This window comes from Oryctolagus cuniculus, chromosome 6 (genome assembly GCF_964237555.1).
Source record: "Oryctolagus cuniculus chromosome 6, mOryCun1.1, whole genome shotgun sequence".
NCBI classification, from domain to species: Eukaryota; Metazoa; Chordata; class Mammalia; order Lagomorpha; family Leporidae; genus Oryctolagus; species Oryctolagus cuniculus.
The window spans coordinates 61,123,608-61,148,150 of NC_091437.1; the positions used below are offsets into that span (position 1 = coordinate 61,123,608).

Here is a 24,543-nt window from a genome sequence, read left to right on the forward strand (position 1 = left end):
AAGCTTAATATCATTATCTCATCTAAAAATGAACACTAACTCTTTAACACCATTACATATGCAAATAGTATTTAAATTTCCTTGACTCACAATTTTAAAAAATTACAATTTATTGAAATCAGTATAGAAATAAGGTCCATTGTGATCTATTGACATCTCTCAAAGTTTCTTTCTTTTTTTTTTTTAAGATTTATTTATTTATTTGAAAGGCAGAGAGAGAGAAGTAGGGAGAAAGAGTTTTATTTGCTGGTTCATTTCCCAAATGGCTGCAACGGCTGGAGCTAGGCCAATCCAAAGCCAAGAGCCAGGAGCCAGGAACTTCTTCCGGGTTTCCCATGTGAGTACAGGGGCCCAAGGACTTGGGCCATCTTCTACTGCTTTCCAAGGCCATAGCAGAGAGATGGATCGGAAGTGGAGTAGCCGGGACTCGAACTGGCGCCCATATGGGAAGCAAAGCCCTGAAACTGTTTTCTTATGAAAGACAATCCCAGCTCATCTTGCATGTTTCCTGTCCCTGACTTGGGATCAGCCATTGCTCCAAAGAGGGTTACTGGCCCTTCATCTGGGAAATGAAACTCAAGGCTGCAGCCTGGGCACTGTAGGGCTCCCTGGAGCACATCCTTGGTAAGGTGTGGAGGGCTAGGAAGGGCAGGTGTAGGAGCCATGTCAGTGCTGGCGGAGGAATGGGTCCAGGATGAGGCTCCCAGAAGGCTTCTGCAGAAAGAGGTGGTGATGGGGAAGAATCGAGACCCAGGGAAAGCTACCTCTGCTCACCCAGTAACTGGATTAAATGAGACCAGAGGAGAATGGGATATGCAACAAGGTAGCAAGGTAGAGGATAAACCCTAAGTGGGTAGTAACAGATTTCAAAACACCCAGGTCAAGGAAGGGGATTCCTTACCAGAGGGCCAAGTTATCACACCTTCCAAATCAGAGTGGGGAGACTCTGTTCCCTAATAACAATAGCTAATTAGACATGCATTGTCTGATTGAATCTGCGCAACAGCAAAGGACTATCATTATGCCCATTTCACAGATAAGGAGGCTGAGGCTCCTGTGGGACTAAGGAAACTGCTCAAAGTCACCCAGTGAGTAAAGAGCAGAGATGAGATTTGAACCCAGAACTTTGTGATGTCATGGATAAGCCTCTCTGGTACCATGCTGGTAAACCATAGCGCCACTCTGCTATGGTTTACCAGCAAAGTGAGTTCATGTACTGATTTTAAAGTTTCTTTCTTTCTCTCTTTCTTTCTCTCTTTCTTTCTCTCTTTCTTTCTCTCTTTCTTTCTCTCTTTCTTTCTCCCTTCCTTCCTTCCTTCCTTCCTTCCTTCCTTCCTTCCTTCCTTCCTTCCTTCCTTTCTCTCTTCTCTCTCTCTCTCTCTCTCTCTCTCTCTCTCTCTCTCTCTCTCTCTCTCTCTCTCTCTCTCTCTCTTTCTTTCTTTCTTTCTTTCTTTCTTTCTTTCTTTCTTTCTTTCTTTCTTTCTTTCTTTCTTTCTTTCTTTCTTTCTTTCTTTCTTTCTTTCTTTCTTTCTTTCTTTCTTTCTTTCTTTCTTTCTTTCTTTCTTTCTTTCTTTCTTTCTTTCTTTCTTTCTTTCTTTCTTTCTTTCTTTCTTTCTTTCTTTCTTTCTTTCTTTCTTTCTTTCTTTCTTTCTTTCTTTCTTGACAGGCAGAGACAGAGAGAAAGGTCTTCCTTTTCCATTGGTTCACCCCTCAATGGCCACTGCGGCCGGCGCGCTGCGCTGATCTGAAGCCAGGAGCCAGGTGCTTCTCCTGGTCTCCCATGGGGTGCAGGGCCCAAGCACCTGGGCCATCCTCCACTGCACTCCCGGGCCATAGCAGAGAGCTGGCCTGGAAGAGGGGCAACCGGGACAGAATCTGGTGCCCCAACCGGGACTAGAACCCGGTGTGCCGGCGCCGCAAGGCGGAGGATTAGCCTAGTGAGCGCGGCGCTGGCTTCTAATTTTCTTTCTTTTTCTTTCTTTCTTTCTAATTTCCTCTTTCTTTCTTTTTCTTTCTTTCTAATTTCCTTCCTTTCAAGATTTATGTAACTCCTTTATTTGAAAGGCAAAATTACACACAGAGAGGGAAAGACAAAAAAGAGATTTTTTCATCCATGGATTCACTCCCTAAACAGCCGCAAAGGCTGGGAGTGGGCCAGGCCAAAGCCAGGAGCCAGGAGCTCCAGTCTGGTCTCCCACATGGGTGCAGCGGCCCAAGCACTTGGGCTATCCTCCTTTGTCTTCCCAGGCACATCAGCAGGGAGCTGGATGGGAAGTGGCGCACCCAGAACTGGAACCGGAGCCCTTACGGGATGCAGGCCCTTGAGTCACAACCTCTCTCCTTTCGGCCCACTCCCCAACTCTGCCCCAGCGCAGCCCGGCCCCCAGAAGGTTGGTTTCAAACAATTTGCATCCACAAGTTCGCCTTAGGCCACATAGTTTTAAGACAGGATGGGAACCCGGCTGGGCAGAGCTAGTGTGTCATCATAGGCAGGCTGTCAGATTTGCCCAATACCACTTCTCTCTTCAATCAAGCTTTATTAAGAACACAGGTCTGAGTCCACAGGAACAAATTCTTGCTCTCCAAGGAACACATTTGAAAGGGCTTTTATTGCGCCGCGTTACTGTGTAAATGATACAAGAGGCTCACCAGCGGGAGCCATCCCAGAGTGACCAAAAAAAAAAAAAAAAAAAAAAGCACAACGAAAATACCAGCAGGCTCCAGCCCCTGGGGCCAGATTTCAGATTTCATCTTTTAGACCGAAAAAAAAAAAGTTAGATTTTCATCTGAAGGTGACAATTCCCTAGAAGTGATGGGGGCGGAGCTTTAGTATTTTGACTCCATCCCTCCTGCCGCGTCCCGGGTCCCAGACAGAGCGACCCTCCCCGGGTCGCCGCGGCCGGCCCTGGGCTCCCTCCCCCGCGGCGGGCAGGAGCCGGCTGCACTTTCATTAGCAACACATGCGCGGCCCGCGCGCACCCCGCCCGCGCCGCCGCCCCCTCCCCCCAACCCCGAGCCACAATGGATGGCCCCCCGGGCGCCAAGGGCACGGGCACAGCCGCGCCGCGCCGCTCTCAGGTGCACGCGGCGGGCCCCGGGGCGGCCGCGTTCCCAGGCGCGCGGAGGCGGCGCGGCGCCCGCGTTAATTACTGCGCGTTTGCAGCGTGGAGAGGCGGCCGCGCCCGGGGCCCGCCGCCGCCCGGCCGGCGGCGCACAAAGGCTGCGTGCGCTCTGAATGGAGGCGAATCGCAGCCTCGGCCCCCGTGAAAAGAGCCGTGAGCGACGCTGCATTCTGTGCCTTTCAGCGGCGCGCAGACTGTGAAATCCGCACAGTCGCGCCCTTCTCTTTAAAGGCGGCCGGGACAGGGGCCGCGGCCGCGCGCCCCACCATTCGCTGCGCGCGGAGACCGAGAGTTCACGCCGGGGACAAGGGCGGCCCGGCCGGGGGTGGGTGGGGAGTGGGGGGTGGGATTCCCAACCCACCGGGGCTGCGGGCCCCCTTTCATGGCGCCTTTTGTTGGGCTCGCCCTGGCGCGGGAGTGGCGCGATCAGGTGCTTGGCCACGAGCCGGGCAAGCGGGGTCCCTGCCCAGGACGGACGGCGCGCTGCCGTGGGTGGAGCTGTCCCACAGGGGCCGGGCCACACCCACTCTGTGAGTCTCTCGCAGTGATTATGACGGAAGGAAGACATACCAGAACCAAGTAAGACCGTATTACACTGTACTTAAAATATTTGCTATTTTAACACACACACACACACACACACGCACGCACATTCACACTGCATGAGACTCAAAGGGTAATGGCAGGATTCAGGGAAAAATACATTAATTTAAAAAAGATTTGTTTGGAAAGCAGAGTGACAGAGAGAGACAGAGATTTTCCATCCTTGGTTCACTCCCCCAAATGGCTGCAAGGAAGCTAGGAGCCAGGAACTCCATCCAGGTCTCCCTCGTGGGTGGCTGGCGCCCAAGCACACCGGGGCTGCTTTCCCAGGTGCATTAGCAGGGAACTGGACAGGAAGGGAGTGACCAGGACTCCTACTGGAGATGCAGTATCGAATCAGCCTAGCAGGTTGGTGCCCAACCACAACCCCGACCTCCAACTCTAGCCCCCGCAATACAGATTAATTTTTAAACAGGTCTTTTTTTAATATTTTATTTATTTATTTGAGAGGTATAGTTACAGGAAGAGGGAGAGACAAAGAGAGAGATCTTCCACCTGCTGGTTCACTCCCCAAATGGCCACAACAGCTGAAGCTGGGCCAATCCAAAGCCAGGAACCAGGAGCTTCTTCCGGTTCTCCCATGTGGTTGCAGGGGCTCGAGTACTTGGGCCATCTTCCACTGCTTTCCCATCCCACAACAGAGAGCTGGACCAGAGAAGGAGCAGCCAGGACTCGAACCAGTGCCCATATGGGATGCTGGCACTGCAGACGGAGGCTTAGCCCACTGTGCCACAGCGCCGGCCCCCAATACATATTAATTTTATTGTGAATTACAGGTGCTGGCTCAGAGGTGTGGACCTAGTCTTGAAGCCCTGTGATGAACAGAATCTGTTTCCAGTGTCTCTTGGGTAAGCTGTTTGGGGAGAGTATCTTGGGGCAGGTGACCAGGAGCCTGAACCTTGGGACAAAGTCCTCCTGAGGCTCCAGTCACTGAGGCGCAGGACTCGCTCTGACTGCTCCAGGTTCTGAATTCTGGTGTTGGGAAGCTTGTCAGGGCCTCAGCAGTTACTTGCCTGTCCAGATCAAGCTGCAATTTTCCCGTCGTCCCTCTTGCCTCCCTTGCTGTTGGCAAAGCTGGAAAAGAAAGAGTATGAGCCTGTGTCCTTCATACAGAAAGTGTGTGGCGCACGTGGCCCTACTTGGTACCCAACCATTTCCCTGGAGGAAGAAGGACTGAGTGTTTTATCAATTACACCTGCTGTTTTAGCAGCTGCTATGGGCTGGCAATGAGATGGATTATGCCATTTAATTCTCTTTTTAAAAAGGTTTATTTATTTATTTGAAAGGCAGTTACAGATGAGGGGAGGAAGAAAAGGGGAGAGAGAGAGGGAGGAAGGGAGGGAGGAAGGGAGAGAGAGATCTTCCATCATGCTAGTTCTCTTCCCAAATGGCTGCAACGGCCAGGGCTGCACGAAGCCAAAGCCAAGAGTCCAGAGCTCCATCCCGGTCTCTCACATGGGTGCAGGGACGCAAGCACGGAGCCACCTTCCGCTGCTTTCCCAGGTGCATTAGCAGGGAGCTGGATCGGAAGCGGAGCTGCTGAGACTGCACCTGGTGCTCCCATCAGGGACGCCAGGACTGCTGGCGGCTTAAACAGCTGTACCGCAACACCTGCAGGGACTGGGTGCTGTCGGGCCTGAAGCAGGAGAAGGCTCCCGCTACAAACCCGGGTCCCTGAGAGGGGGAGGTCAGTCTGAGCGCTGGCTGCGATGGCTCCCGAGATCTCTCTGGGTGTGCCCCCTCCTCATTCCACCCCCAGGGCTCTCACACACCTCTGTTACCTGATGGCCACAGGAACCAATGAGATAGATTGTTTTCCCCTGAGTCTCATCTTGAGGGTCCCGGATGTTCACGACACCTCTTAAAGGCATCCAGTAAGTGGCAGGACCAGAGACAGTGCTCTTTGCCTTGTGTGTGTGTGTGTGTGTGTGTGTGTGTGTTGGGGGGCAAGGGGAATGGGGCCAGATAGGAGTCTCATTAGCATCACCGCAGGAACTTTATAGTGTAGGAGCCCGAACCTGTCCCTAGAAGTTCTGATTTTATAGGTCTGGTGTGGGTCTAGGGAGTCTTTATTCAAACTCAATAAAAATATACTTCTAAGGCTGACCTTTCTTCACATGTAAATTTGGCTTTATGTCTAATTTTACCTTTTTTTTCACAATTCATAGTAGCATGTACGTGTATATGAGAGTACTTAAAAAGTTCATGGGGACCCAGCATTATGGAGTAGAGGGTTAAGCCACCACTTACAATGCTGGCATATCATATCTGAGTGTCAGTTCAAGTCCTGGCTACTCTGCTTCCATTTTATCAGCCTGTGCATGCATCTGGGAAAGCAGCAGAAGATGGCTCAAGTACTTGGGGTCCCTTGTCTTCCATGTGGGATACCCGGATGGAGTTCCTGGCTCCTGTCACAGGCCTGGCCCAGACCTGGCTCTTGAGGCTCTTTGGGGGAGTGAGCTAGCAAATGGAAGATCTCTCTCCTCTCCCTCTTTCTCTGTTACTCTGCCTTTCAAATAAATTAATAATAAATAAGTCTTTATAAAGAAACTGGTGGAAAAGTTGAATTAAAAATAAGCTATTCAGGTACAAACATTTTGAAATCATGCTTACTTTGTTTATAATATGCATTTTCCATGAATGTGTTGGAGACCTCTCGTGTTTATTCATTGACGTTAGATTTTCATGTAATTTTTAAAGTCATATGCATACATGGTTACGAAAAAGATCAAAGCATTACAGTAGTTCCATAGAAGTTTTTTTTTTTTTAAGATTTATTTATTTATTTATTTGAAAGGCAGAGTTGGAGAGACAGAGGCAGAGGCAAAGAGAGAGAGGTCTTCCATCTGCTGGTTCACTCCCCAAATGGCCGCAACAGGCGGAATCGGGCCGATCCAAAGCCAGGAGCCAGGAGCTTCTTCTGGGTCTCCCACATAGGTGCAGGGGCCCAAGCATTTGAACCAGCTTCTGCTGCTCTCCCAGGCTCATTAGCAGGAAGGTGGATCAGTAGTGGAGCAGCCAGGACTTGACCTGGCACCTATATGGGATGCTTAACTGCTTTGCTGTAACACTGGTGCCCCATAAAAGTGTGGCGCAATCTTTTTAGACAACCCAAGTGGAGTATAGATGGACCCACTGTTTGGTCCTCTGTTGCTTTTTTTTTTTTTTTTTTGGACAGGCAGAGTGGACAGTAGTGAGAGAGAGACAGAGAGAAAGGTCTTCCTTTTTTGCCATTGGTTCACCCTCCAATGGCCGCCGCAGCCAGCGCGCTGCGGCCGGCACACCGTGCTGATCCGAAGCCAGGAGCCAGGTGCTTATCCTGGTCTCCCATGGGGTACAGGGCCAAAGTACTTGGGCCATCTTCCACTGCACTCCCTGGCCACAGCAGAGAGCTGGCCTGGAAGAGGGGCAACCGGGACAGAATCCAGCACCCCGACCGGGACTAGAACCCGGTGTGCCGGCGCCGCAAGACGGAGGATTAGCCTAGTGAGCCACGGCGCCAGCCCCTCTGTTGCTTTTCAACCCAGGACACCTGGGGGAAGATTCTGCCTCAGGCCTTGGGGGGATGGTGGTTGTGGTCGTGATGTCCTGGTGGGCATGTAGGCTGTTCTCATATTTTCACTCTTCCAAGGCAACAATGCCGTGTAGAGGGGACCATGTCCAGACTTCAAGGACTGGAAATCTGCAGAATAAAATCTGGGGTTCCAAGGCATTTCTCCAGGAATTAGAAAACCCAACTCCCACAAGGGCTCTTGCAAGGAGCCCTCTTTTGAAACTCCCATTGGGTAACCCAGGAAGAAGAGCCGCTCTGGAGAGAGTGGCTGCAGGGCCCCACAACGCCCACACCTCGAAGGTGTGAGTGCATCTTCAGGCTCCGGGGCAGCTGTATGGGTGTGGTGTGGGTGTGGTTGGTGGGAGAGACCCAGCAACCTGAGTGCTGGACCAGGAACTTAGGGGGCAAACCTGTGCATTTGGCTGTGTGACACAGGACACCACAGAGCCTAACATTAAATGTCAGAGATTTATTATTAGTTATTTAGAAGACTGGAAAATCCAGAACATTTTTAAAAAGAATGGTTGACTTTGATTAACTTATCTTCACACCCATCATCCAGGAACTCTGATTAACAGTCTGGAATGTTTCCTCCTGGTCTGCCTGAGTTCAAATTCTGCTGTTAATTAACTGTGTGACCTTGGGCAGGCTCTTACAAATTGAGGTAATTCCCCAGAAGTGACAAGGATATCATCAGTCATTTAAGAAAGCACAGTTGGGGCCGGTGCTGTGGCATGGTATATTAGGTGTCTGCCTGCGACACTGGCATCAGGTATGGGTGCCAGTTCATGTCCTGGCTGCTCCACTTCCTATCCAGCTCTCTGCTATGGCCTGGGAAAGCAGTAGAAGATGGCCCAAGTCCTTGGGCCCCTGCACCTGTGTGGGAGACCCAGAGGAAGCTCTTGGCTCCTGGCTTCGGATCAGCCCAGCTCCAGCCATTGCAACCATTTGGGGAGTAAACCAGTGGATAGAAGACCTCTCTCTGTCTCTCTGTCTGTAACTCTACCTCTTAAATAAATAAATATGTCCTTAAAAAAAGAGAATATACAATTATCAGGGCTGGCACTGTAGCATAGAAGGTTAAGCTTCTGCCTGCAGCACTGGCATCCCATAAGGGCACCAGTTCGAGTCCTAGCTGCTCCATTTCTGATCCAGCTCTCTGCTATGGCCTGGGAAAGCAGTGGAAGATGGCTCACATCCTTGGGCCCCTGCACCCACATGGGAAACCCAGAAAAAACTCCTGGCTTCAGTCTTGACCAGAACCAGCTGTTGATGCCATTTGGGGAGTGAACCAGCCAATGGAAGATCTCTCTCTCTCCTTCTCTCTCTGGATCTCTGCCATTCAGATAAAATCTTTAAAAAAAAAATAGAATGGGGTGGGGCCCTGAGAATGTGTGTTTCTAGCAAGTTCCCAGGTGCTGCTGCCGCCTCCAGCCTAGCCTTCCCCTGGGAGCACTGGGGAGGAGTTAGCAGCAGAGTTCACCTGTGGGTAGGGAGGTGGAATTGCTTCTCGATCTACAGCCTGTTGTGTGACTTCAGAGTTTTTAGTTGATCTTGGACTTGGTCAGTATCTTCATGGCAACTGCTTGAGAGACCAAGCCAGAACTAAAGGGGCCACTTTTGAAAAAAGATTTACTTGTTTGAATGATAGAGTTAGAGAGAGAGAGAGACAGAGAGCAATCTCACACCCACTGGTGCACTCCCCACATGGCCCCAGTGGCCAGGGCTAGGCCAGGCTAAAACCAGGAGCCCAGAACTCCAGCCAGGTCTTGGACATGGGCGGCAGGAGCCCCAGGGCTTCTGCTGTCTTCCCAGTGCATTTGCAGGAAGCTGGAGCAGCAGCAGAGGAGCAGGACTGAGACCGGCACTTCTGTGTGGGATGTTGGCATTGCACTTGGCAGCTTATTCCACTGTGCTACAGTGCACACACACACACACACACACACACCCCAAGCCCAAGGATGGGGCCTGGCACATGGGCACCCGTCAGCAGGTGGGAGCCCTTGTGCACAGTGCCCATCTGAGCCTGCAGCCAGTGCATGTGCCCCAAGGGGCTGCCTCCCTCTTCGCACAGAGCTCAGGGCCCAGAGAGTCCCCACTGCTCGCCACCATGTGGCTGTTTTCTGTCCCGGCCTCTGGGTCTGCATCCTGAGCCAGGAGTGGGTCCACTGGGGAATGCGCAGCCGGCCTCCCTGAAGCCTGGAAGCAGAGAAATGCACACTCTCGTCCCTCTGCCTATGCCCACAGCTGCGAGTAAACCCACTTTGGCCGAGTGAGTTTTCTCAACAGGACTTTAAAATGGTAGCTTAGAGAGTCAGGCTGGATTTTAATGACCATTTTAACTGTTAGGGCATTAGAAAGTCTTAGCTCTCCTTCTTCTTATGGCTGGGATTTGTAATGGCTTAGGTTTAAATGATCTCCATAAGGAATTTATTTTCAGTTTAATAGGCTACCCCAGGTCTCGCTTTCCATGCGATTTCCTTGCCAGATAGGGAACAGTGTAAAAAAAATTAGATACGAGTCAGGCCATAACTGAGCTGAAAGATGCTGGTGTGTGGATGATATGCCTTGGACTAGAGGTGGGGGAAAGGGGTTGGCTTGGAGGGCGGCCTGCGTCTGTGCTTGGACACTGTACTGAGAGAAGGGAGGTAGTACCAGGGCCTGCAAACATGGGGGTAGCTTTGGGCTCAAGACCTCATATCCTCCTGCCAACTGAGCACGATGGGGAGCCAGGGCTGAGCTCCCGAACCAAGACACAGCTGCAGGAGCGTCTCCAGGGCCCTGAATGTGCAAATGGCCCTGCTGCTTGGTGGCAACGGAGATCCAGTGGGGAGAGGGTGAAGACACTGCTCTGGGACAGGAGTTTGGTGCAGCTGGGAAACCCACATCCCGTATCAGAGTGTTTGTCCCGTAAAGTCCTGTCTTCACGTTCCATTCCAGCTTCCTGGTCCTGTGTGCCCTGGGAGGCAGCCACAGTGGCTCAAGTACTCAGGTCTCTGCCACCCGTGTGGGAGACCCAGACTGAGCTCCCCGCTCCTGACTTCTGGGGAGTGAACTAGCAAAGGGAGACTCTCTCTGCCTTCCAAATAAAACAAGTACAGAACTGAAAATTTCTAAGAAAGGAAAAAGCAAAGACATTGACATTCTAAGAGATAAAAATGGCAGCTCAGACATGGCTGCAGACTCAGTCCTACCAGTGATGGGGCACGGAGGTGAGCTAGGGAGGCGCAAGGCAGGAAAACGAGAAGCAGATTTTATTAGTTGAGATGATTTTCTTTGTGAGCTGCAGAAATCCACCTTGTACTAGGTAAGTCAGAAAAGAAAACGTATTAGATAGCAATGAAGAGTTTAATGCACAAATCTGTCTTTAGGCCTGGCTCCATCCAAGCTCTGATATGAAGATATCATTGCTTCACTTCTCAGCCTTGATTTTCTTTGCTTTCTTCCCTTTACCAGGCAGGTGCTCCCCACGGGGTGCTGATGGTAGGTTTCCATCCTACCATCTCAGCAACCCCAGAGAAAGAAACAGCCCTTTTCCTGTTGTTCCGGCTAATGCCCTGTGGGTAAGCCCACTCTGCAGGGGCAGACCTTGTGCCAGTCTGGTAGCTGGTCTGGGTCGTGGTGGGGGTTGGGCAGGCTGCTCCAACAGTCCTCACGCCCTGAGGGGGAGGGGTATTGGAGTGGCAGCACATGCCCTCTCCAGTTTGCCAGCTGCCACATTGAAAAGTACAAGGGCTTTGCATCTAGTGGCTGACTCAGGTTTGCTTTCTGTAGTAGCACAAATTCAGCTGTTGTGGAAGAGGAACAGTGGCTTTGAACTTGGAAACTAAGGCATCTGGTTGGCAAATGGCTGCATATTATCCTTTTCTCCTCGTTGTCCAGACTTGCCTGTTATTCTGGAATGTTCCTCCAGTTGAAACAGCTGTCCTTTATAATACTGGGCATGGAACTTTCCCTTTCTATTTAAAACAATTTTATTCTATTCTATTTAAAAAAATTTATTTAGGGTCGGCACTGTGCTTAGTAGGTTAAACCTCCGCCTGTGGTGCTGACAACCCATATGGGCGCTGGTTCATGTCCTGTCTGCTCTTCTTCCCATCCAGCTCTCTGCTGTGGCCTGGGAAAGCAGTGTAAGATGACCTCGCATCACAGTCACAGATATTTTCCTACCACATTATATTTGTAGATATTTTGTAACATAATTGATGGTTATCACTACTTTGTTAGGTTAGTTATTAGAGTTTGTTACTTGATTTTTTTCCTTATTACTATATTTTAATTGACAAAAATTTCTGTTTATGATATAGAACATGGTGTTTTGAAACACAAAATACTCCAAATGGTTTATGGGAAGATGCAGTTAAAAATAATCCTTTTTTGGGGGGCGGCGCTGTGGCGCAGTGGGTTAACGCCTTGGCCTGAAGTGCCAGCATCCCATATGGGTGCCAGTTCGAGTCCCAGCTGCTCCACTTCTGATCCAGCTCTCTGCTATGGCCTGGGGAAGCAGTAGAAAATGACCCAAGTCCCTGGGCCCCTGCACCCACGTGGGAGACCTGGAAGAAGCTTCTGGCTCCTGGCTTCAGATTGGCTCGACTCTGGCCATTGCAGCCATTTGGGGAGTGAACCAACAGATGAAAGATCTCTCTCTCTCTCTCCCTCTCTCTCTCTCTCTCTCTGTGTGTGTATGTGTCTACCTCTCTCTGTAACTCTGTGAAATAAAATAAATCTTTAAAAAATAAAAAAGTCTGTTTTTGTGTAAAATATTGAAATCAAGCATAATTTTTCACAAAATACATTTTCTATGTACATTTAAAGACTCATATATGTATATATAGTGGCATGACTAAAGCAAGCAAATAGATCTTGTTATTTTATGTAAAAGAAAGAATACACATATAAGTTTATTGCAAATTTAAAAAAATTAACTTTTTTTATCTGAAAAAATTTTTAAAGATTACATCCCTTGTCTATATTCTTGAGTAACAGTGGTTTTTCTACTTATGACTTGTTTTTTGTTTTTTGTTTTTTTGACAGGGAGTCTTGGACAGTGAGAAAGAGAGAGAGACAAAGAGAAAGGTCTTCCTTTTCCGTTGCTTCACCCCCCAATGGCTGCCACGGCTGGTGCGCTGTGGCCGGCGCACTGCGCCGATCCGAAGTCAGGAGCCAGGTGCTTCCTCCTGGTCTCCCATGCGGGTGCAGGGCCCAAGCACTTGGGCCATCCTCCACTGCCTTCCCGGGCAACAGCAGAGAGCTGGCCTGGAAGAGGGGCAACAGGGACAGAATCTGATGCCCCAACCAGGACTAGAACCCGGGGTGCTGGCGCCGCAGGAGAGGATTAGCCTAGTGAGTCTTGGCACTGGCCAGTTCGTTCTTTCTTTCTTTCTTTCTTTCTTTCTTTCTTTCTTTCTTTCTTTCTTTTTTTTAAAGATTTATATATTTTATTTGAAAGGCAGAGTTACAGAGAGGTAGAGGTAGAGAGAGAGAGAGGTCTTCCATCCAATGGTTCACTCTCTAGATGGCTGCAGTGGCCAGAGCTGTGCTGATCTGAAGCCAGGAGTCAGGAGCTTCTTCCAGGTCTCCCATGCAGGTGCGGGGGCCCAAGGACTTGGGCCATAGCAGAGAGCTAGATTGGAAGTGGAGCAGCCGGGACTTGAACTGGTGCCCATATGGGATGCCAGCACTGCAGGTGGTGGCTTTACCTGCTAAGCCACAGTGCCAGATCCTTATTGAGTTCTTTATTTAGCGGAGGGTTAAGTGGTGATTGTAAAATAAACTGAAAATATGTCATTGTAAAAAATAAAAGAAGAAATAAGAAAGGAAGGAGGAGGTAGGGCTAGAGGGAGGGTAGGGTGGGAAGTACCATTGTGCTCCTAAATCTGTGTATATATGAAATACATGACATTTATTCACCTTACATAAATAAAAAATTGTAGAAAAAAAGATTTATTTCTTTATTTGAAAAGCAAAGCCAGAGTGTCAGAGAGAGAGAGAGAGAGAAATAGAGAGGGAGATCTTTCATCCACTGGGTCACTCCCTAAATGTGTGCAACAGCCGGGGCTGGGCCAGGCTGAAGCCAGGAGCGAGGAATTCCATCTAGGTCTCCCACGTGGGTGGCAGGGACCCAGGTATGGATCCGTCACTAGCTTCCCGGGTGTGTTAGGAGGAAGCTGGATTGAAGCGGAGGAATGGAGACTCGAACAGCACTCTGTGATGGAATGCGGGTGTCCAGATGGCAGCTTCACAAGCTGCCCCACAATGCCAGCCTCTATTTTCAATTCTAAACTCAGACTATAGATACGCGTCAAAGGACAAACATGCGTCTGAGCGGCTTACAAAGTGGCCTGTGCCTATTGGTACCTGAAACTAACCATGGACCCATGCTTCCTTCCCTAACACCGGGCAGCCACCTTTCAGAATACAATGATGTTAGGTGAGTTTATTATCAACATAGTTTTACAACTATATTTTAATCAGTGTCATTTTGCACTTGATGCATTTTTATTTTCTGCATTTAACAACATAGCTTTCTGCTCTGGGCTCCCTGGCACACAAGGGAGGAACACCAGATATGCGTAGGTTCTAGGCAAATGCTGGGCCATTTTATATGAGGGAGTTGAGCACCTGAGAATTTGGGAATCTGTAGGGATGTGGATCTCAAGGGATGGCTGTGCATCAGTTTATATAGGAGCCCTGGGCCGGAGTCAGGCTGTGTTAAGATTGTAATAGGCTGCTCTTCTGAGCCGAGGGGGTCCTTTCTGTTCAGCAAGAGGGCTGGGCCAGCCTCCTCCAGGCTCCTTGATGGGTGTATGGTGATGAGATATAAACTAGGTATACATGGATGGAAATAAGTGACCTGGCTCCCAGCCATGTGGCTCTGCTTGCTACTGTCCTGTTGCTAAGCACAGGCCTGAGGGAGCAGCTGTGCACTGTACACACAGCTCATAGTTTCTCTTCCTTGGCCACTGCTGATTACCCATCAGTCACCCTCGCCTCTTCAGCTGATTCAAAGCCAGGAGCCCGCATTTGTGCAGGCCACATGTAACATGCATGTTCTGGACCCCGCATTTGTGCAGGCCACATGTAACATGCATGTTCTGGAGCTTGGCTGCACAGGGCTCATAGCTTGGCCTTTTGAAAATAATCTGGGGTGTAGCTCCCCTTCAAGGACTTTGGGGTAGAACGCTCTTTGGACAGTTTCTCCAGTTCTTTGTTTTGCTCTGGTTTGCTTTTGCAACACAGAGACACTGGTGGCAAAAGCCCCAGGCCTGGGCTGGGAGCAGCAGCCTTTGCTGATATTAGGGTTTGAGGTTGGGGCTTTGAAAAGACACTCAGAAGTGGGGAATGTGGAAGATTTGGCAGGGACTTTATTTCAGTGAAGCAGGTATTTTTGAAAAACCTCGGTGTTGGGCTTCTTGAAATACTGGTTGAAAGTACAAAGGAGCTGTAACCCCTGCCTTCAGGACATCTTCAGTTTAGAACGAAAATGGTGGTTAGGTAAACTACGTCAGCAAAATGATCTCATTGCTTTGCTTTTGGGTTCCAATCACCCACCATTCACCATCTACCCATCCACCCAACCATCCATCCATTCATCCATCCGTCCATCCATCCATCCATCCATCCGTCCGTCCGTCTGTCCATCCATCCGTCTAGCCATCTATCCATCTACTCACACATCCATCCATCCACCTGCACATCCATCCATCCATCTATCCGACTATCTTGCAAACATCAAATGCCTCCTACATGGCTATTACTGGAGACAAAATAGTGAACAAAATGAATAAAGTCTCTGATCTTGTAACTGCTAACAGACAAGTCATTGAAAACCATATTTAGCCTGTCAATGTCAAATGGCACTGAATGTTATACAGTAAAACAAAGCAGGAAAGAGAGAGGAATAGCTGTGTGTGAGCGAGGGCTGTGCATGAAGGCGTGTGTGGCGTGTGAAGTTTGTGCGGGAAGTATGTGTGTGCAGAGGCGAGGAGAGAGTGGCTGTGCATACAGACTTTTTTTTTTAATATTTATTTATTTATTTGAAAGAGGTACACAGGAGAGGAGAGAGAGAGGCAGAGAGAGAAAGAGGTCTTCTGTCTGCTGGCTCACTCCCCAAATGGCTGCAATGGCTGGAGCTGGGCCAATCTGAAGCTAGGATCAGAGAGCTTCTTCCAGGTCTCCCACGCGGGTGCAGGGGCCCAAGTACTTGGGCCATCTTCTACTGCTTTCCCAGGCCACAGCAGAGAGCTGGAGCAGCCAGGACTCGAACTGGCACGCATATAGGATGCCAGCGCTCCAGGAAGAGGCTTAGCTTACACAGCGCCGGCCCCAAACTGTGCCATTTTACAATAGAGACTTGAGCATGTGTGAATTTGGGCATCGTCAGTGAGTCCTGGACCAGTGTCCCGGGGATACTGAGGGCTAATGCAGCTAAGCGCAGAGTCGCAGCCTGGAGAGTGATGCAGGTGTCAGCACACTGCACACACGTCTTTCAGGTGACATCTGACTGGCACCGTGCGTCACGGAGAGGCTCATTTCTGTAACAGTCCTGGAAGGGCTCGCCTGCTTGCCTAAGCCTCAGCTTTAATACTGCCAATTCAGTGTTCTCTCTTTTGAGGTGTCATCGTTTAGAAATCTTTTCACCGGTGTAAACTGTGCTAACTCCACCTAATCCCCCCTTGTCAAAGCCTCGCTGAGTGATCCGAGTCCTTGGCCACCTTCACTCTCTTTGTGTGCAGTCCTGTGTCTTTCTGCAATGTGGTGCTGGACGGTCAGCAGACAAGAGCCCGGATCCTCCAGGTCCGAGGGAGGCTTCTGGTGCACGAGGAGCTGTATCTGGGCAGGACTCAGTTTTTCAGAGGGCTGGTGGGGAATATATGGCCTGTTTTTCCCTCTGCAAGCTCGTACCAGGAGGACCTTGATGAGGGTCTAAGGGAGCCCTCTGCGCAGCACTGGGGTGCCTGGAAATTCACAGAAAGAGGATCCATCTTTTTATTTATTCCTAAAAGTGCAGTCTAATCATATAAGTGTAAAGAATTAACCAGGGGCTGGAGCTGTGATATAGCGGGTAAAGCCTCCAGCATCCCATAATGACACCGGTTGGAGTCCTGGCTGCTCCACTTCCAATCCTGCTAATGCGCCTGGGAAAGCAGTGGAGGATGGCTCAAGTGCTTGGGCCCCTGCACCCATGTACGAGAACTGGAAGAAGCTCCTGGCTCCTGGCTTCAGATTAGCCCAGCTCTGGCCATTGTGGCCACCTGGGGAGTGAACCAGTAGATGGAAGACCTCTCTCTCATTCTTTCTCTCTCTCTGTAACTCTGCCTTTCAAAGAAAAACAAAAAAAGATTAACCAATAGGACCAGGTGTTGTGGTGCAGTGGATTAAGTCATTGCCCGAGACACCCATATAACATGTCAGAGTCCCACAGTTCAAGTCCTGGCTGCTCTGCTTCCAATGCAGCCTTGTGCTAGCGCACCTGGGAGACAGCGGATGATGGCTTAAGTACTTGGGTCCTTGCTACCCACATGGAAGTCCCTGGCTCCTGGCTTTGGCCTAGCCTAGCCTTGACTGTTGTAGGCATTTGGGGAGTGCACCAGCAGATGGAAGCTCTCTCTCTCTCTGTCATTCTTGAAAATAAATAAGTACAACTTTTTAAAAAAGGAATTGACCAATACCCCATTATTTTTGACCTCCTTACATAAATTCTCCAGCTGAATCCCTACCACCATTCCATGAAACAGGTACCATTGTTTTCACCCTTCTACAGATTAAGAAATGAAATGATGGAAAATTGAAGTAACTGCCCAAGGGACTGGTTTCAGACTTGAATCCAGATCCTCCAGCTTCCAAAATCACTCATGTGCTTCCGCTATGGCTTGGATGTGGTTTGTGGTCCCCCAGCTGTAACTGGAGGCCTGGTCCCCAAGGTGGCGATATTAGGGGATGATGGAACCTTTGAGAGGGGGGCCCAGCATGCAGGCCATGGGGGCACTGCCCTCAGAAGGGAGTTCCTGTGGGACTTCCAGGCAGTTCTCTCTCTCTCTCTCTTTTTTTTTTTTTTTTTTTTTTGACAGGCAGAGTGGACAGTGAGAGAGAGACAGAGAGAAAGGTCTTCCTTTCTGCCGTTGGTTCATCCTCCAATGGCCGCTGCAGCCTGCGCACTGTGCTGATCTGAAGCCAGGAGCCAGGTGCTTCCTCCTGGTCTCCCATGCGGGTGCAGGGCCCAAGCATTTGGGCCATCCTCCACTGCACTCCCGGGCCACAGCAGAGAGCTGGACTGGAAGAGGAGCAACCGGGACAGAATCCAGCACCCCAACCGGGACTAGAACCCCGGGTGCCAGCACTGCAGGCGGAGGATTAGCCTAGTGGGCCACGGCGCCGGCCCTGGGCAGTTCTCTTGAGAGGGTCATTTTAAACCCCTGAGTATGACCCTGTGCAGCCTCTCTGCACTCCTTTTTTTTTTTTTTAAGATTTATTTATTTATTTGAAAGTCAGAGTTACACAGAGAGAGGAGAGGCAGAGAGAGAGAGAGAGAGAGGTCTTCCATCTGCTGGTTCATTCCCTTGTTGACCGCAACAGCCGGAGCTAGGCCGATCTGAAGCCAGGAGCCAGGAACTTCTTCCTGGTCTCCCATGTGGGTGCAGGGGCCCAAGGACTTGGGCCTTCTTCTACTGCTTTCCCAGGCCACAGTAGAGAGCTGGACCGGAAGTGGAGTAGCTGGGACTCGAACCGGCACTCATCTGGGATGCTGGCACTGCAGGTGGCGGCTTTACCCGCTACGCCCCAGCACCCGCCCCGGCACTCCTGGTTTGAGATGGAATGGCTCCCTCTCCCACAGGCACCTCTGCTGACTCATCCATGCCCTGAGAGGACGCAGCCAGAGGACACAGCCAAGGGGCAGCCCCCACCACACAGCGTGCCATTTGAACTCCGAACTTGTGGAACGGTGACCTAAACACACCGCTTCTTCCCAGGCAGCCCGTGTCAGCGGACTCGCACAACTGCCTCTTTTTTTCCACCGTGACTATGGTGCTCTCCCGCTTTTCAGCAGTAGCCCACTATTTTTATTTACAATATGGACAAAAGCAGCTTGTCCACTGGGACCTCTATGCTCCGACTCTGGTGGATGCAGGCAAACCTCTGTCCTGTCGGGGAAATAGCTCAGGCACCGACGCTGGAGAATGAAGCACTGCTCCTCGGGCAGACAGGGGAAAGATGACCAGCGCTAACAGGTAGTAGTGGCTGCTATTTACTGAGCATTTTCTTAGCACCGGGCATTGCACTCTGCTTGATGGGCGCTGTCTTATATGTCTTCAGATAACTCTGTGAGGCAGGTATTATGATCCCCAAATTATGGATAAGGGAAGAGATCAGAGACAAGTAGCTTTGGAAGAGGTCACACAGCAAGGAGGGGTGGAGCTGGGATTCAAACCCAGATTCAGGTGGCTGGAGGAATGCACTCACTGGTGAATCCAGGGGTGGCAGAGAAATGGGAGTGTGGTATAGCTCAGCCATTCCCTGAGAACGTTAGAGCTTCTCAAAGTTATTTCTTAAATGTTTATTTATTTATGAGAAAGAGCAAGAAAGCAGGAGAGACAGACAATCTGTTGCTTTATTCTCCAAATGCTTGCAACAGCCTGGGCTGAGCCAAGGTCAAAGGCCAAAGCCAGGAGCCCAGAAGTCAGTCTAGGTCTCCCCTGTGGGTGGCAGGGAGCCAAGCACTTGAACCATTACCTGCTGTCTCCCAGGGTGCACATTAGCAGGAAGCTGATTGGAAGCAAAGAAGGCTGGACTTGAACCAAGCACCTTGTTATGTGATGTGGCTATATGATGTGGGTGGGCTATACCCACCCACCAAATTATTTTTAAATATTAATTTATTTATTTGAAAGAGCTGGAGGGGAGAGGGAGAGAGAGAGATATAGAGATCTACCATCTGCTGTTTTACTCCCTAGGTGGTTGCAATGGTGAGGGCTGGGCCAGGCTGAAGCCAGAGCCAGCAGCTTCATCCAGGTCTCCCCTGTGGGTGGCAGGGGCCCAAGAACTTGGGCCATCTTCCACTGCTTTCCCAGGCCATTAACAAGGAGCTGGGTTGGAAGTGGAGCAGCCAGGACAAAAAGCGGTGCCCATATGAGATGCTGGTGCCGCATGGCAAAGTTTAATGTGTGCAAGGCCGGCTCCCCTCAGAATTATTTTTGATGAAGCATCAGCTTGTTTTTTTTTCCACTTATAATCTGGTGCAGGCTAGTATGTTTCTAAAGCACAAGAAAAATGTATTTAAAGGTAAAGTCTGGGAATTTCACTGATGTCATAGCAATTAAATTGCTATTTCTCTCTCTTTTTTAATGATTTATTTGAAAGGCAGAGTTACAGAGAGACAGAGGCAGAAAGAGAGAGAGAGAGAGAGAGAGAGAGAGAGAGAGAGAGAGAGGTCTTCTATCTGCTGGTTCACTCCCCAAATGGTCACAACATCTGAAGCTGTGCGGATCCGAAGCTGGGAGCCAGGAGCTTCTTCTGGGTCTCCCACGCGGGTGCAGGGGCCCAAGGACTTGGGCCTTCTTCCACTGCTTCCTCAGGCCACAGCAGAGAGCTGGATCAGAAGAGGAGCAGCCGGGACTCGAACTGGCACCCATATGGGATGCCGGCGCTTCAGGCCAGGGCTTTAACATGCTGCGCCACAGCGCCGGCTCCTGTAAATCTTTTAAAAATAGTGAAGCCAAGGCAATTTCTCATGGCTTTGGGGGCTCACGGTTCTTTCTTTTGAATGCAGCTCTGTGCATTGAAAGGCATTAGGATGGGAAGGAGGGATGCAGATTTGCGGTCCCCACCATCCATCCCCTAATCTCTTGCAGGAGTGAGGTTTCTGGCTAGACTCTCCGCAGGGCAGCTCATAATGGTGCGATTGTCTTGATAGTGGGGAGTTAAGCATCATGGTCATAGGAATAATAGTAATAGCAATAATAAAAAGAGCCATTTGCATTTATTGTACAGCTAAGGTGGGCCAGGTGCTGCAGTAGGCACCCTGGGCTCATTGATTACACAACCGCTGTGTGAAGTGGGTGGGAAATCGCCACTTTATGATGACCAAGTGTCAGAGGAAGGAGAGGAACGTTCAACCAGGATAGTAAAAGCACTAATGGACCACGCACTCATCTGGGAGGGATGGAGATCACATAAGGGGTCCACGGGGAAAAGAATACAGGTAGGGGCCGGCGCTGTGGCGCAGCAGGTTAAAGCCCTTGCCTGAAGTGCCGGCAGCCCATATGGGTGCCAGTTCTAGTCCTGGCTGCTCTTCTTGCGATCCAGCTCTCTGCTATGGCCTGGGAAAGCAGTAGAAGATGGCCAAGTCCTTGGGCCCCTGCACCCATATGGGAGACCTGGAAGAAGCTCCTGGCTCCTGGCTTCGGATCAGCGCAGCTCCGGCTGTGGCAGCCACCTGGGGAGTGAACCAGCGGAAGGAAGACCTCTCTCTCTGTCTCTACCTCTCTCTGTAACTCTTTCAAAAATAAATCTTTTTTAATAAAAAGAATACGGGTAGACTGTGAGCTGGCTGTGGTCTCAGATGAGACCCAGGGGTCTTTGGCTTCTGGACATTAACTCAGAGCCTGTGTGACTGTGGGACCGGAGCATGAACGGCCCGGTAGGTTCCAGGATGATCACGTGTCTCACTGGCCTTGGAGAAAGCCACCTGCCTGCCGGGAGTTTGCCGGGCGGCCCTGTGTGGAGAGGACCTGAGGCCTCCTGCCCTCAGCCGGGAGAATGACGGCTCTCTGAGCAAAGGGTCCCCCAGCCCCAGGCCAGTCCGTGACTGCAGCCCTCACCCCCCAGCCACAACTGCCTGAACTACAGAAACTACATTTTGGAGTAACTTGTCATGCACTGGATAACTAACACATTAGTTCTAGAAGAATCTCAGAATCACCAAGGCTGGGTAGTTCGTTTCTATTGTGGGATCTGACCTGTCTTTTTGGACTGTGTTAAGAAAACATATCTTGGAGTCAGCATTGTGATGTCACAAGTTAAGGTGCCACCTGAGACACCAGCATCCGATGTTGCAGCACTGGTTTGCGCCCCAGCCGGCCTGGTTCCCATCCAATTCCCTGCTAATGCACCTGGGAAGGCAGTGGAGGATGGCCCAAGTGCTTTGGTCACTACCACCCTTGTGGGAGACCTGGATGGAGTTGCTGGCTCCTGGCTTCAGCCTGACCCAGCTGTAGCTATTGTAGACATTTGGAGGGTGAACGAGCAGGTGGAAGGTCTCTAAATAAATAAATATATCTTTAAAAAAGAGAGAAAACATTTTTTAATATTAATCCCAGCCACCTTTGAGACTGGGTCATCTGCTTAAACATCAGGCCGAGTGGAGTGGCTGGGATTGGGTCCACAACCTTGCCACCAGATGCCAACGACGACCAAAGTGCTCTTGATATTGAAGGAAGACCATCTGGAGCTGTCTCGGTGGTCCAGGAGGAAGGGCGAGGAGCAAGCATGCATGCGGAAGAGGGGAAGAAGGCACAGGGGCGAGAAGAGAGCTGCTCTCCTCCCAGGTTTTCGGGAGGTTGTCTGACTCGGTAGGACTTGGGCTCTGAGCAGCGCTCACCCTCGCTGTGCTGATGGAGGATGGGCTGAGGGAAGCAACGGGAACGCAGGACTTGAGCAGAAAACTTGAGAAGAGGACTATGGACGCACACGTGGTGTTCTTCTAGCTTGCAGGTGACAGGTTTTCTTCTCTGGAGGGGCAGGTCCATGCTGTGTCACCCGAGGGAACCACAGGTGAGCTGGAGTTCGGCCTTTAGGTCACCACGTTGCCACTTTGGCTGTCAAGGCTGGGGATGAGGAAAAGCGGGGATCCAAAGGCCGGCATGCGCTCTGCTCTGCCTCTTCGACGTTGTCTTTCTTCTAACTCTGCCCTGGGCTGCCCAGAAAAGCCGCCAGTCACCGTGGCTCCCCCGAGAGCCTGTTTAATATCAGACCACAGAGGTGAACGAAACTCACAGAAGTTTATGGTATGTAAATCACAGTAAGTCCAGCCTGGGCCTCGGAGCTGAAAGCCAAGTTCCCTCGCCCGAGATGTAAGTGGAGACAGCCTCTCCACAGAGTCAGGAGTTTTGGGAATGGCAGGCCCAGCACTCTCCCTCCGGGGAACGGGTGTGGAAGCTTAGGGGGCTTCACGGCTGCCCCTGGGGCCTCTCCAAAGACTCAGGACCATGGGTCAGCCTCAGGGGACAGCGTGGTGAGCAGGCGATCAAACACAGCATGGATCAGACCCAGGTCTGCCTATGGAAGCAATTTCCTTTTTATTTTTTAACTTAAAAATGTGTTTATTCACTTATTTATCTGAAAGGCAGAGAGAGGCAGGCAGACAGACAGAAAGAGGTCTTCCACCTGCTGGCTCACTTTCCAAATCCCCCCAATAGCCAGACCTAGACCAGCTGAAGTTGGGCGTTGGGGACTCGATCCAGGTCTCCAGCATGGGTGGCGAGGGCCCAGCTGCTTGGGCCCACATCGGCTGCCTTCCAGCGCACACGTTTCAGCAGGAAGCTGGAGTCCGGGTGGAGCTGGGACGCACATCTTGGCACTCTAGTAAGAGGTGTCTTGAGTGCCCTGCTGGACACTCTCCCCAAGAAGCAGAGTTTTCCTGCATTCTTCCACCTTCCATCCGGCCGCCATCATAAGAACACCCCATCCCGGGGGCCGGCGCTGTGGCGCAGCGGGTTAAAGCTCCGGCCTGCAGTGCCAGCATCCCATATGGGTGCTGGTTCGAGACCTCGCTGCTCCACTTCTGATCCAGCTCTCCGCTATGGCCTGGGAAAGCAGTGGAAGATGGTCGAAGTCCTTGGACCCCTACACCCACGTGGGAGACCTGGAAGAAGCTCCTGGCTCCTGGCTTCGGATAAGCACTGCTCTGGCCATTGCAGCCATTTGGGGAGTGAACCAGTGGATGGAAGACCTCTCTCTCTCTCTGCCTCTGCCTCTCTATAGCTCTGCCTTTCACATAAATAATCTTTTTATTTTTAAATAAAATACTTTAGAAGAGAACCAGGAAGAGTCCCTTTGAGAGGATTTTTAAAAGTTCCCAGCTGAAAATGAATATTACCACCATGGGAAGGACATTTGGTCAGCATTTTCTTAAAAAGAGCAACAGCAAAGTCCCTTTGCAATGATGAAATCCACGCTGCCCTGGAAGTTTTAAAAGCTCAGAACAAAAGTCCCCTTTATTTGCGTCTATTAGCAAGTATTGCCATGATTCGCCATTCAATTCAAAAGGAAAAATCTCTTTTAATAAGACTCAAAACAGCAAGACTCCCAAGGGACGCATCAGACACATATCATCACCATTCACGGAAGTGGAACTAATAGCATTGTAATGCTTGCACTAGTTTAAAGCTGGAGTCCAAAAGAAAGCAGAATGTGAATGGTTGGGATGGAACATTAGCCTCTGAGGCTGGGCATTTGGTGCTGAAGCGAAGACGCCGTGTGGGAAGCCTGCGTCCCATATGAGCATGCCCGAGTTTGAGTTCCAGCTCTGCTCTGTTCCTGATTCCAGCTCCTTGCCGATGCACACCCTTTAGGCAGCAGATGATGGTTCAAGCTCCAGGGTCCCTGCTTCCGCTTGGGAGACTCAGGTCGAGTTCTGAGCTCCCGGCTCTGGCCTCATCCAGCCCTGCTGTTGCAGGCGTTTGGGGAGTGTGGATGAGAGAGCTCCCCCCTGCCTGTTGGTATGTCACTTTTCTCTGTGTCTTTGTCTTTCAAAATAAATTTAAAAAATGTTTAGTAACAAAAGAGTTAGCTTCTGGACTTGATTTTTTTTTGTTTGTTTGTTTTTTTTGTTAATGTCAAGAGCTTGTTGATTGCCAATGCCCACTATTTGAATGCGCTCTCCTGGGCCAGAATGTTTGGTTTGCTCCATATCAAAGCACAAAAATGCTATCAGGTGTGATTTTGCTGCACTGGAGCATTAGCGCTGCACCTGTAACATCCACAAACGGTCATCAGCAGAGACTGGTTGATCTGGGGAGGTAGCCTGTGCCCTTTGGCCATTCCTCAATTATTGGAGCCATCTAGCAGAATCTCTACCTGTTGGCTGGAGGCAGTGTCCATGAGATATCGCAGTGTGCACAGCAGAGCTGCAGCATCATGCACAAAGCAAGCCTAACTCCCCCCCACTAAGATTTATTTTACTTATTTGAAAGGCAGAGTGACAGACTGAGAGGTGGAGAGAGAGAGAGAGAGAGTGAAAGAGAAAGAGAGGTATCTTTCACCTGCAGT

At 50.4% G+C, this 24,543-nt stretch overlaps 1 long non-coding RNA gene across 1 annotated transcript in view; it reads left to right on the forward strand.

Annotated features, from left to right (window-relative positions):
* Window positions 1-3,127: 3,127 nt before the first annotated feature.
* LOC103347975 (uncharacterized) overlaps window positions 3,128-24,543 on the forward strand; it is a 38,032-nt gene continuing 16,616 nt past the window's right edge. Inside the window, exons 1-2 of the long non-coding RNA XR_007918575.2 lie at window positions 3,128-3,701; window positions 4,502-4,573. This is a non-coding gene — a long non-coding RNA (uncharacterized lncRNA). The remainder of the gene's footprint in view (window positions 3,702-4,501; window positions 4,574-24,543) is intronic.